Below are 11821 nucleotides of genomic sequence, written 5' to 3'. Positions count from 1 at the left end.
ATTCAGGGTCTTTTTGTTTCCCTATAAATTGTGAGATTTTTTTGTTCTAGTTCTGTGAAAAATGCTATTGGTAGTTTGATAGGAATTGCATTGAATCTGTAGATTGCTTTTGGTGGTGTAGTCATTTTCACAATGTTGATTCTTCCAATCCAAGAACATGGTATATCTCTCCATCTGTTTTTATCATCTTTAATTTCTTTCATCAGTGTCTTACAGTTTTCTGCATACAGGTCTTTTGTCTCCTTAGGTAGGTTTATTCCAAAGTATTTTTTCTTTTTGTTGACATGGTAAATGGGAGTGTTTCCTTAATTTCTCTTTCAGATTTTTCATCCTTAGTGTATAGGAATGCAAGAGATTTCTGTGCATTAATTTTGTATCCCACTACTCTACCAAATTCATTGATTAGCTCTAGTAGTTTTCTGGTAGCAAATTTAGGATTCTCTATGTATAGTATCATGTCATCTGTAAACAGTGACAGATTTACTTCTTCTTTTCCCATTTGGATTCCTTTTATTTATTTTTCTTCTCTGATTGCTGTGGCTAAAACTTCCAAAACTATGTTGAATAACAGTGGTGAGAGAGGGCAAACTCATCTTGTTCCTGATCTTAGTGGAAATGATTTCAGTTTTTCACCATTGGGAATGATGTTGGCTGTGGGTTTGTCATATATGGCCTTTATTATGTTGAGATAAGTTCCCTCTTGCCTACTTTCTGGAGGGTTTTTATCATATATGGGTGTTGAATTTTGTCAAAAGCTTTTTCTGCATCTATTGAGATGATCATATGGTTTTTCCCCTTCAATTCGTTAATATGTTTTATCACATTGATTGATTTGCATATATTGAAGAATCCTTGCATTCCTGGGATAAACCCCACTTGATCATGGTGTGTGATCCTTTTAATGTGCTGTTGGATTCTGTTTGCTAGTATTTTGTTGAGGATTTTTGCATCTATGTTCATCAGTGTAGTTTTCTTTCTTTGTGACACCTTTGTCTGATTTTGGTATCAGGGTGATGGTGGCCTTGTAGAATGAGTTTGGGAGTGTTCCTCCTTCTGCTATATTTTGGAAGAGTTTGAGAAGGATAGGTATTAACTCTTCTCTAAATGTTTGATAGAATTCGCCTGTGAAGCCATCTGGTCCTGGGCTTTTGTTTGCTGGAAGATTTTTAATCATACTCTCAATTTCAGTGCTTCTGATTGGTATGTTTATGTTTTCTATTTCTTCCTGGTTCAGTCTCAGAAGGTTGTGCTTTTCTAAGAATTTGTCCATTTCTTCCAGGTTGTCCATGTTATTGGCATATAGTTGCTTGTAGTAATCTCTCATGATCCTTTGTATTTCGGCAGTGTCAGTTGTTACTTCTCCTCTTTCATTTCTAATTCAACTGATTTGAGTCTTCTTCCTTTTTTTCTTGATGAGTCTGACTAATGGTTTATCAGTTTTGTTTGTCTTCTCAAAGAAACAACTTTTAGTTTTATTGATATTTGCTATCGTTTCCTTCATTTCTTTTTCATTTTATTTCTGATCTGATCTTTAGAATTTCTTTCCTGCTGCTAACTTTGGGGGTTTTTTTGTTCTTCTTTCCTTAATTGTTTTAGGTGTAAGGTTAGGTTGTTTATTTGAGATGTTTCTTGTTTTTTGAGGTAGGATTGTATTGCTATAAATTTCCCTCTTAGAACTGCTTTTGCTGCAACCCATAGGTTTTGGGTTGTAATGTTTTCATTGCCATTTGTTTCTAGGTATTTTTTGATTTCCTCTTTGATTTCTTCAGTGATCTCTTGGTTATTTAGTAGTGTATTGTTTAGCCTCCATGTGTTTGGGGGTTTTTAAAGATTTTGTCCTGTAATTGATATCTAGTCTCATAGCATTGTGGTCAGAAAAGATACTTGATATGATTTCAATTTTCTTAAATTTACCAAGGCTTGATTTGTGACCCAAGATATGATATATCCTGGAGAATGTTCCATGAGCACTTGAGAAGAAAGTGTATTCTGTTGTTTTTAGATGGAATGTCCTATAAATATCAATTTAGTCCATCTTGTTTAATGTATCATTTAAAGCTTGTGTTTCCTTATTTATTTTCATTTTGGATGATCTGTCCATTGGTGAAAGTGGGGTGTTAAAGTCCCCTACTATGATTGTGTTATTGTCAATTTCCCATTTTATGGCTGTTAGCATTTGCCTTATGTATTGAAGTGCTCCTATGTTGGATGCATAAATACTTACAATTGTTATATCTTCTTCTTGGATTGATCCCTTGAACATTATGTAGTGACTTTCTTTGTCTATTGTGATAGTCTTGATTTTAAAGCCTATTTTGTCTGATATAAGAATTGCTACTCCAGCTTTCTTTTGATTTCCATTTACATGGAATATCTTTTTCCATCCCCTCACTTTTAGTCTTTATGTGTCCCTAGGTCTGAAGTGGGTCTCTTGCATACAGCATATATATGCGTCTTGTTTTTGTATCCATTCAGCCAGCTATGTCTTTTGGTTGGAGCATTTAATCCAGTTACATTTTAGGTAGTTATCGATATGTATGTTCCTATTACTATTTTCTTAATTGTTTTGGGCTTGTTATTGTAGGTCTTTTCCTTCTCTTGTGTTTCCTGCCTAGAGAAGTTCCTTCAGCATTTGTAGTAAAGCTGTTTTGGTGGTGCTGAATTCTCTTAGCTTTTGCTTTTCTGTAAAGGTTTTAATTTCTCCATCGAATCTGAATGGGATCCTTGCTGGGTAAAGTAATCTTGGTTGTAGATTTTTCCCTTTCATCCCTTTAAGTATGTCTTGCCATTCCCTTCTGGCTTGCAGATTTTCTGTTGAAAGATCACCTGTTAACCTTATGGGGATTCCCTTGTATGTTATTTCTTGTTTTTCCCTTGTTGCTTTTAATATTTTTTCTTTGTATTTAATTTTTGATAGTTTGATTACTTTGTGTCTTGGCATGTTTCTCCTTGGATTTATTCTGTATGGGACTCTCTGTGCTTCCTGGACATGATGGACTATTTCCTTTCCCATATTAGGGAAGTTTTCAAATATAATCTCTTCAAATATTTTCTCAGTCCCTTTCTTTTTCTCTTTTTCTTCTGGGACCCCTATAATTCGAATGTTGGTACATTTAATGTTGTCCCAGTGGTCTCTGACACAGTTCTCAATTCTTTTCATTCTTTTTTCTTTATTCTGCTCTGTAGTAGTTATTTCCACTATTTTATCTTCCAGGCCACTTATCCATTCTTCTGCCTCAGTTATTCTGCTACTGATTCCTTCTAGAGAATTTTAAATTTCATTTATTGTGTTCTTCATCATTGTTTGCTCTTTAGTTCTTCTAGGTACTTGTTAAACGTTTCTTGTATTTTCTCCATTCTATTTCCAAGAGTTTGGATCATCTTTACTATCATTACTCTGAATTCTTTTTCAGGTAGATTGCCTATTTTCTCTTCATTTGTTAGGTCTGGTGGGTTTTTACCTTGCTCCTTCATCTGCTGTGTGTTTCTTTGTCTTCTCATTTTGCTTAACTTACTGTGTTTAGGGTCTCCTTTTCACAGGCTGCAGGTTCATAGCTCCTGTTGTTTTTGGTGTCTGCCCCCAATGGCTAAGGTTGGTTCAGTGGGTTGTGTAGGCTTCCTGGTGGAGGGGACTGGTGCCTGTGTTCTGGTGGATGAGGCTGGGTCTTGTCTTTCTGGTCGCCTGGACTGTGTCTGGTGGTGTGTTTTGGGATGTCTGTGACCTTATTATGATTTTAGGCAGCCTTTCTGCTAATGGGTGAGGCTGTGTTCCTGTCTTGCTAGTTGTTTGGCATAGATTGTACAGCACTGTAGCTTGCTGGCTGTTGAGTGTAGCTGGGTCTTAGCATTGAGATGGAGATCTCTGGGAGAGCTTTTGCCGTTTGATACTACATGGAGCTGAGACGTCTCTGGTGGACCAATATCCTGAACTCGGCTCTCCCACCTCAGAGGCACAGTCCTGACACCCGGCCAGAGCACCAAGACCCTGTCAGCCACACGGCTCAGAAGAAAAGGGAGAAAAAAAGAAAGAAAGAAAGAAAGAAAGAAAGAAAGAAAGAAAGAAAGAAAGAAAGAAAGAAAGATAAGTAAAATAAATAAAGTTACTAAAATAAAAAATAAATTATTAAAAATAAAATAATTAAAAAGTAATAAAAAAAAGAATAAGAAAGAAAGAAGAGAGCAACCAAATCAAAAAACATATCTACCAATGATAACAAGCATTAAAAACTATACAAAAAAAAAAAAAAACAGGACAAACAGAACCCTAGAACAAATGGTAAAAGCAAAGCTGTATAGTCAAAATCACACAAAGAAGCTTACACATGCACACTCACAAAAAGAAATAAAGGAAAAATATATAAATATAGATATATATAAATAAAAGGAAGAGAGCAACCAAATCAATAAACAAATCTTCCAATGATAATAAAGTCTAAATACTAAACTAAGATAAAATTAAGACCAGAAACAAATTAGATGCAGAGAGCAAACCCCAAGTCTACAGTTGCTCCCAAAGTCCAGTGCCTCAATTTTGGCATGATTCATTGTCTATTCAGGTATTCCACAGATGCAGGGTACATCAAGTTGATTGTGGAGATTTAATCCGCTGCTTCTGAGGCTGCTGGGAGAGATTTCCCTTTCTTGGCTTTGTTTGCACAGCTCCTGGGGTTCAGCTTTGGATTTGTACCCTCCTCTGCATGTAGGTCGCCTGTTCTTCGCTCACACAGGACGGGGTTAAAGGAGCAGCTGATTCGGGGGCTCTGGCTCACTCAGGCTGGGGAGAGGGAGCGGTACGGAGGAGGCGGGGCGAGCCTGCGGCGGCAGAGGCCGGTGTGACGTTGCACCAGCCTGAGGCACACAGAGTGTTCTCCCGGGGAAGTTGTCCCCGGATCACGGGACCCTGGCAGTGGCGGGCTGCACCGCCTCCCGGGAGAGGTGGTGTGGAGAGTGACCTGTGCTCACACACAGGCTTCTTGGTGGTGGCAGCAGCAGCCTTAGCGTCTCATGCCCGTCTCTGGGGTCCGCGCTGATAGCCGCGGCTCACGCCTGTCTCTGGAGCTCGTTTAGGCGGCGCTCTGAATCCCCTCTCCTTGCGCACCCAGAAACAATGGTCTCTTGCCTCTTAGGCAGGTCCAGACATTTTCCTGGACTCCCTCCCGGCTAGCTGTGGCGCACTAGCCCCTTCAGGCTGTGTTCACGCCGCCAACCCCAGTCCTCTCCCTGCGATCTGACCGAAGCCCGAGCCTCAGCTCCCAGCCCCGCCCGCCCTGGTGGGTGAGCAGACAAGCCTCTCGGGCTGGTGATTCCTGGTCGGCAGGGACCCTCTGTGCAGGAATCTCCCAGCTTTGCCCTCTGCACCCCTGTTGCTGTGCTCTCCTCCGTGGCTCTGAGGCTTCCCCCCTGCCCACCCCCTATCCCCGCCAGTAAGGGGCTTCCTAGTGTGTGGAAACTTTTCCTCCCTCACAGCTCCCTCCCAGAGGTGCAGGTCCTGTCCCTATTCTTTTGTCTCTTTTTTCTTTTGCCCTAACCAGGTATATGGGTAGTTTCTTGTCTTTTGGGAAGCCTGAGGTCTTCTGCCAGTGTTTAGTAGGTGTTCTGTAGGAGTTGTTCCACGTGTAGATGTATTTCTGATGTATTTGTGGGGAGGAAGGTGATATCCACTTCTTACTCCTCCACCATCTTGAAGGTCTCTCCCAAATATTATATCTTGAATGCCATTGAATCAATCATTATGCAGTGGCCCAGGCATTTGCCAGGTTTGAGGCATTTCACCAAATTTCTTGATAACTGGAAATACACAACTTTGTGTCCAACTCAATCTGATTCTTTGGTGCATGAGTCAGTGTTTATTGATATACTCAAGATCAACGCTGAGAAGGAACATGTCAGACTTGAAGCAAACGCCTCCATTTAAGTCTATCAACAACAGTGAGGCACATAAGGAAGGTCAGGAAGCTGAAGCCCAGGAAATAAGGAGAATGAGTAAAAGGCTGGGACGAGAATACACCGATGTTCAATAGCAACATACACACACATCTTTGCTTTTCTGTGCCTCAAGCTACATGTCTAAAAAATTAGAGATGTAGAGATGTTGGACTGAGATCCCATCCAGTCAAATGTTGGAGGCTTTCAGCATTTAGAGAATGGGAGAGGGTCAAAATAAAAAATGCATGTACTGGGTTTCCCTGGTGGCGCAGTGGTTGAGAATCCACCTGCCAATGCCAGGGACACGGGTTCGAGCCCTGGTCTGGGAAGATCCCACCTGCCACGGAGCAACTAAGCCCATGAGCCACAACTACTGAGCCCGCGTGCTGCAACAACTGAAACCCGCGCTCCTAGAGCCCGTGCTCCACAGCAAGAGAAGCCACCGCAATGAGAAGCCCACGCACCTCAACAAAGATTAGGCCCCGCTCACCACAACTAGAGAAAGCCGTGCAGCAATGAAGACCCAACACAGCCAAAAATAAATAAATAAAATAAATAAACATAAAATTTTTATTAAAAGTTTATATATTTTTAATTAAAAATACATAAATTTTTTTATTAAAAAAAATTTTCAGATACTTTTCTGGTTATGACCCAATACCTGGATTGCCTATGATAGCATATTTGTTAAACCCAGGCCCTTTAGGATCAGGCAGACCTGTGTTCAAATCCTGACTCTGTTATTCTGTTACTAACTGATTCTGGACAGGTTACCAGTATCTCTCAGCTGCAAGTTCCTCATCATGAGGATGATAATAGTTCATGCATGCTTCATAGTAAATATTTTTTTAATATTAAATTAGATAATACACTTAAGTCCTTGTAAATATGTGTGCAATAATATTAAATATTATCATTATTGTATTATTATTTTTGTTATGCCCCTTTTTTAATAATATTGATGTGAGGATGGCACTCAGTTGGAATTAGGTCTTGTTAGGCACCATTTTATAAAGAATTTTCTTTACCCTTGGTTTCAGCTTACTGGTTCAAAAGACAATGATTTCACCCAGTTCAGATCTTCTCATAAATAAGACACAGAGCAGTTATTCTATTGCAGGGCTTATAAAGACAGGAAGGTATTCGTCTAAAATGAACTTATTCTATAGAATTCAATACATATAAGGATCTAACCATCTACGCAATTGATTTAAACAGAGACATATAGGTAGACACACGTACATGCAACACACAGGATCACAGGAACTATAGCTATGGGCACATGATGATGCAGAGTGGTTCTGAAACGAATCAGCAATACTTCCCAATTACTTTATTAGAAAGTCCTTGATCATGAAAGGAGAGGCAGAGGCTCTGTCCTTCTGATGTTGGTTTCTGCATCGTCCTCTGACTCATTACTGCAGCCAACATTAAAACATCTATGTGAGTCACCCTACTTAACACAGAATCAGTCACTTCAATAATGAGCAATTGCACACTAACTGCAGGGGATCCGAGGTCCCCTGAGCTTATCCTGCACACACGTCTTTGGAGTCCTTCTCTGGCTCTAGATAGTTCTCTGTTTTCTCTTTCGTGTGTATGGGAAGCACTGGCATGGGGGTGGGGCATCAGTCTCCATCAATGTGCATTCAGGCTGTGGATTTGTTGTTAACAAAACCTACCATAAAAACTCCTAGAAAAAAATATCTACTATGTTTTTCTTGCTGGCTTTAGACATGAAAAAGGATAACTTTGAATCTGGGAAGTATTAGCACATGACTCATGTAACCTTTGCTTCATGGCGTTCCACCTCTTTCAGAGTCACCCTGTCTCACTAGGAGCAGGAACTTGGTTTAAAGATTATCCTTTGGCAGTCAAAGCAGGGGTTTTACTCTGTATCTTTTCTGTGGCCAATTACACATCAATTATTATGTATCTCTTTGTGTCAATCTTGTTTATGTCTGTTTTTCTTTAAATAAAAATTTTGTTCTAAAGTTTAACGGTGAGATCCAAGGTACCACTTTCCATTTAGTGCCTTCAAAGAATTAAGCAAGTGGTAGGTGAGTTGTGTTGTCCTGCCATGACGAAACTGAAACAGTGATTATCCATAACTGTCCTTTCAGCCTGACCCAACCTGAACACAGTAGCCTGAAATAGTCTGCAAGCTTGCTTGATTTCCAGTAAATTACACCCATTGTTTCCCTTCAATATACTCATCTAGACCACTGCAAGTCACCCACTCATTTTTGCTGAGCCGTGTTCGACACTGTCAATGTCTCCAGATTAGGCTAAGATAGCTAGAAGCCAATTGGAATGGTATTCTATAGTTCTGTTATTCTCTGCTCAAAAGAGTATATGCAAGTCCATTTATTACCACACTGATCTTACCTCTTGTTTTAGATTTCCATTGCTGCTCTAACAAATTATCACAAACTTTGTGGTTTAAAACAACACAGATTTATTTATTTATTTTTTTTACAGTTCTGCAAATCAGAAGTCTGAAACGGGTCTCACTGGGCTAACATCAAGGCGTTGACAGGGCGCATCCTTTCTAGAAGCTCTGGAGGAACCTATTTCCTTGCCTTTTCTACCACATCCCTTGGCTCATGACCCCTCTCCATTTTCAAAGCCAGTAATAGTGGGCTGAGTCCCTCTCAAGTCTATGTGTCTCTAGTTCATTTCCTCTCTCTTCCCCTTTTAAGGACCTTCGTGATCTCATCAGACTAACACAAATAATCCAGGATAATATCCCTATTTTAAGGTCAGCTGATTAGCAAACTTAATTCTATCTGCAATCTTAATTTCCCTATGTCTTGTAATCTAACATATTCATAGGTTCTGGGGATTCGAATATGAACATCTTTGCTGTGGGGGGGGTCATTGCCCACCATATCTTTTTATGTGTGTGATTAATTATTTTAAAAGTTTCAGTACTTTTGACACTCCAGTTCTAGGGAGAAGCAAACACAAAGAGTTTTATCTGAAATGAACAAACTATTTCAAAAAACAGTGCAGGGAAGCCTGAATCCCTTTATAATTGCCTTTGTATAGAAGTGATTTATAGAGATGAAGTCAAGTCATAATTTCATTTCCTCAATGATAGTGGATTCAACCAGCTGATTGCTCTCTCCCTATAGGAATATGAAGTATCAAGTTATCATAATTTTTTGAAAATGTTTTTGCAAAAGGAACTTGGCAAAGTTTTAATAATCACAGTTTTATTAGTTGCACTAAAGTGACAGTCATTTTTCTTAAGAAAGTAACAGTAAGTTTGAGTGTGACTTCTCTGAGAACAATAGCTTGTCAAAGCTTATTCCTATCTTTTTTTGAGAAAAACATTTAAAACCCTTTACTGAGTGTTGAGTTTTCAGGGAGACAGTAAGACTCTACTTTGAAAGGTAGAGTTTGAGGGAGGGTCTCCCAATTCAGAAGAAAAACTTTTAAAGTACTCTAAAATTAGCATAGTGCATCTGAATGTTAGTACACACTACAGCATTAAACCTATCGGCAAAGACTGAGGTTTCTAGAAAGAAGCATGAAGTATATAACATTTAAAAGTCTATATTTACTGGGAAACTTTAATTTTGAAAATAAAAAGGAAATTGCAAATGTTATTAAAATACCAAGGACTGGAAATCTAATTCACACCATAAGCACATGAAATTTAAATTTGACACTGCTAATCATTCTTTGTACATATGTATAACATGTTGTCATAGAAGCTTCATGGTTTGAAGCGAAATTCAGAAGATTTGAAATTAAACAAATACTTGCTCATTTACCAGCTTCCACCCTGAAGGCGTACAGCCTGGCTAATGAATTTGTGCTCAGTGGTTTGACATTTATCAAGATCCTGAAAGTAAAACCCTCTCTCTCATTATGATCTTGTTCTACAATTCGAAACCCACACAGGAACCATTGTCCTGATATCAGTTGGAATATTTTTTACTTTAAAGTAAAACCTTCAGAAGGGTAGGTGGCGTATCTAGAAAAAAAAAATGTTTGTACTCTCTTCCTACTCACAATGTATGAAGTGACAGGACCCTTCTCACTTCCTCCCCAGCAGCTACTTCATCCATGCTTGATATCTGCCCAAAACTAATCTACGTCTTTGATCAAGTATAGTCCTCTAGGGAGTACCCTTTTTAACATGAAATATTCCTGAGGTTGTATGACACAATCATAAGATAAATGAAAATAAGAATAATAAATTAATAATAATTAAAATTTGCTGAATAGCTATCATTTAACTGGCACTGTGTTAACATAGTAATCTTGTCCTCAGATCTTCCCTATTTTCTCTGAGACAGGTTTCATTAAGGCTCTTGGCTGCAAACAAAAGAAATCAATCTGACTGTTTTTTGTTTTGTTGTGTTCTCTTTGTCCGAGAGGCATGTAGGATCTTAGTTCCCCGCGCCTCCCGCAGTGGAAGTGGAGAGTCTTAACCACTGGACCACCAGGGAAGTCCCACAATCTGACTGTTTCAAGTAGGAAAGCAATGTTCATAGAAACCACCCTAGGGAGAGCACAACTGAAAATGCTGGGTAAAACTTAAAATATAAATATATATTTTTAAAATATTAATGAGCTGGTTGGAAGTAACAATACAGAACAAATTCATAGGTAATTGATCATACGGATTCACTGTTCATGACAGGATTTATGGTGATCTATAGTGACTTAACGATTGTTTATGAAGGGACATAGGGAAAGAATAGAAAGTGAAAGAAGGCAGGAAGGGAGGGAGAGAGAGAGAGGAAGAGAGGAAGGAATGAAGGAGGAAAAGGATTGGAAAACACTTATTGGCCACTGATATAAGTGTCTTCATAACAAACCCAAATCAATCTACAGATTAATTTGTCTGTAGACAAGTTATTAGAATAAATAAGATTTTAATGAGGCTCTGTAAAATGACATACGACCTTGGCAACAAATGGTGTTGGGAAAACTGGATATCTATAAGCAAAAGAATGAAGTTGAACCTTTACCTTACACCATATACAAAAAATTAAAATGAATCAAAAGACCTTAACTTAAAAGCTAAAACTATAAAACTATTAGAAGAAGATTTTAGGGGGAAATCCTCATGATTTTAGATTTGCAGCAATTTCATGGATATGACACCAAAAGCACAGGCAACAACAACAACAGCAACAAAACTAGGTAAATTGAATTACATCAAAATTAAAAATTTTTGCGCATCAAGGAACACAATCAACAGAGTGAAAAAGCAACCCATAGAATGGGAGAAAATATTTGCAAATCATATATCTCATAAGGGATTAATATCCAGAATATATAAACAACTCCTAAAATTCAACAACAAAAAACAAACCTGATTATATAATGTGCAGAGGACTTACAAAGACATTTCTCCAAAGATAGAAAAATGGTCAATAAACACACAAAAAGATGCTCAATGTCATTATTTATTAGAGAAATGTAAAGCAAAATTATAATGATATACAACTTCACATCCCCTGGGATGGCTGTACTTTTTTAAAAAACTGTGAGGATGTGGAGAAATTGGAACACGTGCCTTGCTGGTGGGAATATAAAATGGTGCAGCTTCTGTGGAAAAAAGTTTGGTGGTTCCTCAGCAAGTTAAATGTAGAACTACTATATGACCCAGAAGTTTCCACTCCTAGGTATATCCAAAAGAATTGAAAGCAGGGTCTTGATCAATGTTCTTAGTGACATTATTCATAGAAGTCAAAGGGTGAAAACAACCAAGTGTCCATCAACAGATCATTTGATAAATAAAATATGGATAGACTCTCTCTCTCTCTCTCTCTATATATATATATATCCCACATTTAATTTAATTATTTAATTATATATGTATTTATTTAAATTTATGATAAATTTAATTATATGTATAATAAAATTATATATA

The sequence above is a fragment of the Balaenoptera physalus genome (genome assembly GCF_965194825.1).
Source record: "Balaenoptera physalus genome assembly, chromosome: 3".
Taxonomy (NCBI): Eukaryota; Metazoa; Chordata; class Mammalia; order Artiodactyla; family Balaenopteridae; genus Balaenoptera; species Balaenoptera physalus.
This window is presented reverse-complemented; position numbering follows the sequence as displayed.